Raw genomic sequence first — 7,673 nt, 5'->3', positions numbered from 1 at the left:
CTGCCACGGGCAGCGTGTTCGGGTGAGAGACACTCCGCAAACGGGGTTCTGCCCGCAGCACTCCGCTCCCTTCGGAGCTCGTCCGAAGGGATGGGACCTGCACCCTGCCAGGCCCTGTCTGTGTGAAACAGGTAATGCGGTCGTGCAAACAGGGTTACAGATCTCAACAAGTCGACACGGTTTGGGTCGATATAAATTACATAAATCCATCCTGTTCCACTGAAAACTTGACAGTCTTGTGATCACAAGCACCAAGATGACAAAGTTAACCAGCAGGACAATGAAAGATGAAAGATAACTCTTGTTCAGGCCACTAACTGCTGGAATGAACCAGCTCTACCTCATGGATTTCCTGAACTTTTCACTGTTTTCCCACTTGCAGGTGTTCCCATCCCCAGGAAATTGGTCCCACCTTCTCTCATAGTGGCACAGCTGCTCTCTTCCAGGGCGCAAAGTGCTGCAGTTGCTGAGCAGTGGTTTCATGCAGCTACAGACGCTGACAGCAGCAGCAAACCCAGCAACAGCACCAGTTCCTCAAGTACGCAAATGAGAGTTGTGCTGCAGGGCACAGTTTAATCCCCCAGTGCAACGATGTGGTCCTGCTATATTTCACTATAAACACAGAAAAATTTCTCTCTGTGCTTCAAAAAAAATTAAATCTTTGCATTCTTTGGCAGTCACAAAATACTCCAGATGTGCAGTCTGTGGGTATTTATAACAGAAACACTCCAATCACTAAATTAACTTGTGATTGGTAAAATCAATGTCACGAAACAATCAATGACAAACATTACTGAACCAGGTTTCCCATGAAAGAGATGCAATGAAGTAAAATGCGTATTTAAGGGGTTTCCATCCAGCCTCAAGGGAAGCGTGCCCCCAAGGTTACTTACATGCCCTGCAGGGAAAGTTGCGGTGGGTTCAATTCAGTTATAAAACCAGCAACTCTGTTACTCTGTCATCAGTGGGCCCAGGTTCAGCTCCTCACTCTGACTAGAACTGGCAGAGCAATCATACGGAAAGGACAGCCTTCCTGGGGAAGAGTAAGAAAAGCAAGAGACAGCAGTAAGAGGAACTGGGATGCTGAGGTAAAGCTGGGGCATTTGCTAACACTGAACATCACCCCTTTAGCAGCACAAACTCTGTGAGTGACTCTCACTGAAGAGATGCAACAACTTACAGTTGCTATGCTGAATTGAAAGCTTTGCGCTGTTTCAAACTTCTGATTGTCATCTAAGAGTCAGGTTAAATCAGGTTCCAAAACAGGTTAATAAGCATGTGCAAGAGTGCTAATAAGATGGTGTATTGACAAAAGTGGGTGCCAGAAGGGAAGTGAGTAGCTGGGGTAGAGCTGAGGTCCCCAAGCCCATGACAGGTGACTCACCCAGCTGAGCACATCATACCAAGGGCCCATTTGACAGAGACCCATGTACACATTCAGACAGACAGTTCAGATATTTGGTAATTACACATGCTCCATCGAGGAAAACAGCACAATCCTAAAGATCTATTTGTATGGTTAAAATACAACAGAAAAGCACATTTAATTTGCCTGGGATGCCATGCAGTTTAAAAATACTAACAAGAACTATGATCCTCATCTGCCCATAATCTCATGAGTGTAATTTTAAACGCACAGCTCAGTTAAGCAAATACCTTCAAACGTGTCTACAGTACAACCATACCACAGAGGTATGTGCTCATGGTCATGCTCATGGCATCACATCTTGTTAAGATTAATCCACTCAGCAGAGAGTTTCAGAGATTTGGCCAGGGAAATAGAGTAAAAAGACCAAATTATAACATGGGAAAGGAAACACCAGAATAAGAAAGAAAAGACAGAGAATACCAGGCCAGGCTGAAACTATCTTAAGGTAGTGATGATGACAGATGCTTTCTGGAGCATCTACGGGAAACAGATCATGTTGGATGTAGAAAACACATTAAAATCAAAGCACAGACTCTGGTTCCTTTTGTTGATAGTGAAAAACTCTGGCAGAGTGGTGAAACAGAGGGCTAGGGGCTTTATTTACTGTCTGGAAACACCGCAGTTCACCAGAGGACATCTCTCAGCACACTGAGATACTGCTTCAGGCCTTTTTATTTCAACAAAAGTGTGGCTACAGTAGTATCTCGGGGGTTCACGTGATCCTTCTCCTCGCTGAGCTAGACTCCTGCCTTATCTTAGCAGCCCTTTGATAGAATTATAATAATTGTAGTTCACATTTGTCTATCACTCTGGATCTTAATGGATGCCTAATGGATGACTGGCCTGAGGATCAATAGTATCACGTCCTGTCTACTTGGGATGAGAGAACTGCATGTTAAAATAAATACTTCTACTATGCTAAAGACGCAAAAATCATAAGGGGATCAATACGAAGTTCACACGTCAGTGCGAAGGCCACACACACAGCATGAAGGAGACCCAGCTGTTGTACAGATGCAGCCCGCTTCACAAGTACATGTGTTTGTGCCCTTTTTAAGTAGCACAATAAATCACACACGTTTATCCACAACCAAATTCTTCCTAATCTAACCAGACAATTCTGAAACCTTTAATGGGCTCATGATTATAAAATCATTTAATCTGGGGTTTTGTGCAGTAATCGTCAAATTACAGGTCTGTAACAGCAATAATGGTATGTGTCATGGAAGAGTTTTTCTTCAGTGATCTATTATTGTCATAATGTATCTAGTCACCTCTACATTCCACATTAATCCTTTTTATAATTATGAGAAAAGTGTATCTCTCATTCCCATTAAATCTCACTGAAACAGACCAGATAGGACTGAAAGCAAAGCAACAGACACACATTCTGTTTTAGCAGGTTCTATCCATGCCACTAACTTGTTAAGATAAAACCCTCTCAAATTTAGAATTTTTCTTATACTTCGGTGTCCACGTAAGGCTAACTTAAAATTCTGAGTCCTGATTTTCAGTCACACACTTAGGTGTTCACAGAAATAGAATCACAGAATCATAGAATCACAGAATCATAGAATAGTTAGGGTTGGAAAGGACCTTAAGATCATCAAGTTCCAAACCCCCTGCCATGGGCAGGGACACCTCACACTAAACCAGGTCACCCAAGGTTCTGTCCAACCTGGCCTTGAACACCGCCAGGGATGGAGCATTCACAACTTCCTCGGGCAACCCATTCCAGTGCCTCACCACCCTCACAGTAAAGAATTTCTTCCTTGTAGCCAATCTAAACTTCCCCTGTTTAAGTTTTAACCCATTACCCTTTGTCCTACCACTACAGTCCCTAATGAAGAGTCCCTCCCCAGCATCCTTACAGGCCCCCTTCAGATACTGGAAGGCTGCTATGAGGTCTCCACGCAGCCTTCTCTTCTCCAGGCTGAGCAGCCCCAACTTCCTCAGCCTGTCTTCATACGGGAGGTGCTCCAGTCCCCTGATCATCCTCGTGGCCTCCTCTGGACTTGTTCCAACAGTTCCATGTCCTTTTTATGTTGAGGACACCAGAACTGCACAATACTCCAGGTGGGATCACATGAGAGCAGAGTAGAGGGACAGGATCACCTCCTTCAAACTGCTGGTCACGCTCCTTTTGATGCAGCCCAGGATACGGTTGGCTTTCTGGGCTGTGAGCACACAGTGAAGCCGGCTCATGTTGAGTTTCTCATTAACCAACACCCCCAAGTCCTTCTCCCCAGGGCTGCTCTGAATCTCTTCTTTGCCCAACCTGTAGCTGTGCCTGGGATTGCTCCCACCGAGGTGTAGGACCTTGCACTTGGCATGGTTAAACTTCATGAGGCTGTCATGAGCCCACCTCACAAGGGTGTCAAGGTCCCTCTGGATGGCATTCCTCCCCTCCAGCGTATCAACCGAACCACACAGCTCGGTGTCATCGGCAAACTTGCTGAGGATGCACTCAATCCCACTGTCCATGTCAGCGACAAAGATGTTGAACAAGACCGGTCCCAACACCGATCCCTGAGGGACACCACTCAATACTGGTCTCCAGCCGGACATCGAGCCATTGACCACAACTCTTTGTGTGCGGCCATCCAGCCAGTTCTTTATCCACTGAGTGGTCCATCCATCAAATTGATGTCTCTCCAATTTAGAGACAAGGATGTCATGTGGGACAGTGTCGAACGCTTTGCACAAGTCCAGGTAGATGACGTCAATTGATCTACCCCTGTCCATCAGTTCTGTAGCCCCATCATAGAAGGCCACCAAATTGGTCAGGCAGGATTTCCCCTTAGTGAAGCCACGCTGGCTGTCACCAAGCACCTTGTTGTTTTTCATGTGCCTTAGCATGCCTTCCAGGAGAATCTGCTCCAAGATTTTGCCAGGCACAGAGGTGAGACTGACTGGTCTGTAATTCCCCGGGTCATCCAATTTCCCCTTCTTGAAAATGGGGGTTGTATTTCCCTTTTTCCAGTCGTCGGGAACTTCACCTGACTGCCATGATTTCTCAAATATGGTGGACAGTGGCTTCGCAACTTCATTCACCAGCTCCTTCAGGACCCGCGGATGGATTTCATGAGGTCCCACGGACTTGTGCACATTCAGGTTTTTAAGATGGTCTCGAACAAGATCCTCTCCTACAGCGGGCCCAAGGTCTTCATTCTCACAGTCCCTGCCTCTGCCTTCCAAGACTTGGGTGGTTTGGTCAGAGCATTTGCCAGTGAAGACCGAGGCAAAGAAGTCATTCAGAATCTCAGCCTTCTCCAAATCCTGTGTAGCCAGTTCTCCTGATAGCTTCCAGAGAGGGCCCATGTTGTCCCTAGTATTTTATTTGCAATGTAGCTACAGAATCCCTTCTTGTTATCTTTCCCATCCCTAGCCAAGTTTAATTCTAACTGGGCCTTAGATTTCCTAACCTGGTCCCTAGCTTCCTGAACAACATCCCTGTATTCTTCCCAGGCCGCCTGTCCTTGCTTCCACCTTTTATAAGCCTCTTTTTTCACTCTAAGTTTCCTCAGGAGCTCCTTTTCCATCCAAGGAGATCACCAGGCCCTCTTGCTGCACTTCCTTCTAGTTGGATGCAACACTCCTGAGCTTGCAGCAGGTGATACTTGAATATCAACCAACAGTCTTGGGCCCCTCTGCCCTCTAGGCTGTATCCCATGGAACCTTCTGAAGCAGGTTCCCGAAGAGGCCAAAGTCTGCTCCCTTGAAGTCCAGGGCAGTGAGCTTGCTGCACGCTCTTCTCACCGTCTGAGGATCTCGAACTTGACCATCTCGTGATCGCTGCATCCAAGGCTGCCCTGGAGCGTCGCATTTCCAACCAGCCCTTCCCTGTTGGTGAGCACGAGGTCAAGCATGGCACCTCTCCTTGTCGGCTCCTCTATTACTTGCAGAAGGAACTTGTCTTCCACACAATCGAGGAACCTCCTGGATTGCTTGTGCCGGGCCGTACCGTCACTCCAACAGATATCACGGTGATTGAAGTCCCCCATGAGGACAAGGGACTGCCAGCATGAGGCTGTTCCTATCTGTCTATAGAGTGCTTCATCCACAAGTTCTCCTTGATCAGGCGGTCTGTAACAGATCCCCACAGTAATGTCCCCCATTGCTGTTTTCCCTTTAACGCTGACCCACAAACTCTGTGGACTGCTCACATGTACCCAGACAGAGTTCCATGCCCTCCAGCCTATCCCTAATGTACATAGCAACTACCCCTCCCCGTCTGCTGGGCCCGTCTTTTCTGAAGAGCGTAGATGTACAAATTGATGTACAAATCAGCAAACTATGTGTGAAATCACATATATATGTGCTGTATCTACTGGCATAGGGTAAATCACGATCATAGTGCAGCACACACCCTGAAAACATCACCAGCAGAACCCCTGCAAGGTGCTGTACTTCAGGGTAATGTGCAGACCATTTTAACGTCTTAACTGAAGAGCTGCACCAAGCTAAGCCACTGTCACAAGCCAAGTTTGAAGCCTTCATATCCTATTTCATAATATGTGATATGGAGAGAGCTCTAGGAAATTTCATTAGTAGAAATTATACATTGTATATGCTGGAACTATGGGCATATTCTTTCATTTTAATACTTTGGACAGAATTGGATCACAAAAAAAGTCATGTAACGCCATCAAAATAAAGCTCTGATAAAGTTTTACTGCGTGTAATCAAAAGACTACATATTAAAAAGATTTTTAATATGCAGTAAGAAGATGAAGACAAAATGAAACAGCAGTGTTTACAAAGAGCATGGATTTCATCAATATGCGTACTAAAAATGTTAAAATAACTTGCAACATTATCCTGTCCCTGTGAGTAATCTCTGACTACATACAATTTTATTACATTTCCCACATCAGTTTCCTCTGTGTCTAGTTTTTCTAACTCATAAAAGCTTATACTTCTTTTATAAGCATCTCTTTCTTCAGATTAATTTGGTTGAGATTTCTTTAAGACTATCATTTTGCCTGTTCCACAAGTTCTTTCTACACATTTCTCTCTTTTTCAACTTAAATGGGTTTCAGTGCAAAGGTAGCATGTACAGATAAGCAAGCCTGTGATCCCATATATTTTAACCACTGTTCTCTTTTGAAACCTGGTATTAAAGCTGGTTAGAAAACATGAAGTGTGGTATGAGACATTATTTGTCCCAACCGTATGTAGTTTACCACTAGTTTTACTTTTACAAGGGCTCATATTGCACCACCACACAACACTATCTGGCTGGATTTAATAAAGTTTACAGTTAGTGACAACTACACTCTCCCTGAAAGGGAATGAAATTCTCGAGGGTACACTGCTACACTGACTTTAACGTTATTCCTGTCTTGATCCGTTACAGACCACTAAACTTCACAGTGAACTATTTTCTGTACTCTTCTTTAGGAATTTGTTATTCGTGTATTCTACAAACGGCTGAAAAAAAAAAAAGCCATTGTAATTCACATTCCTTTTATGAAATGTGATGGGAATAAATATAAGCAACTTTGTATTACAGGAAAGCAAATCCAAATTGCTTGATAGAAGAATACTATAACAAGATCACCAATAACAGGCATTTTTCCAAAGACAGCGCAAAGCTGTGATGATACTCCTCTGCGACACTCTGAATTTTCAATGAAATTTTGATTTTGTATCAAGCAGACCAGACTGAGTAGCAATTACATTAGGGTAATTGCTTGAAAAATAAAATAAAAACATTCTGTTTTGAAAGGGTTCAGTTGTCTTTGTACCTACTATCAAGGCAGCATTAATTGCATCTTAATTTTTCTTTTTTTAACTTGTAACTTAGCTCTCTTAAGAAAACTGAAGGTTTACATAACCTGCTGCATTAAGTAAATTAATGGATCAGGTTTTTATGTAACAGTATTATTGAGATCAGAGTTTTGAAACATGCAGCATAATTAAGAGAAGATCATTAGACTTCATTTCTAATCCTTACAGAAATTATTTGAGGAAGTTTAACAAGGTTCCTTATCAAAATTTGAAGGTGTACTTTATCAGTAAGCTCCACTGGACTGCAAGTCATCTGATCACCTGAAAGGGACACAGCCAGGCCAGCACCAGCACCTCTTTATTTCTCCTTTTTGCCTTTAAATATTTTCAGCCTGACTCAGTTTTAAAAGTGTAACCTTATGACTCTGTATTAGGCCAATAATTATGTTGGTTGTTTCACAAGGCTCTCACCTATCCCCTGCCAATACCTATTGCTGCCTGCAGCACACTC

This window comes from Pezoporus occidentalis, unplaced genomic scaffold (assembly GCF_034315485.1).
Source record: "Pezoporus occidentalis ecotype Australia unplaced genomic scaffold, CSIRO_AGI_Poc_V1 ctg89, whole genome shotgun sequence".
Classification (NCBI taxonomy): domain Eukaryota; kingdom Metazoa; phylum Chordata; class Aves; order Psittaciformes; family Psittacidae; genus Pezoporus; species Pezoporus occidentalis.
The sequence above is the reverse complement of the archived record's forward strand: the minus strand, read 5'-3'. Positions refer to the sequence as shown.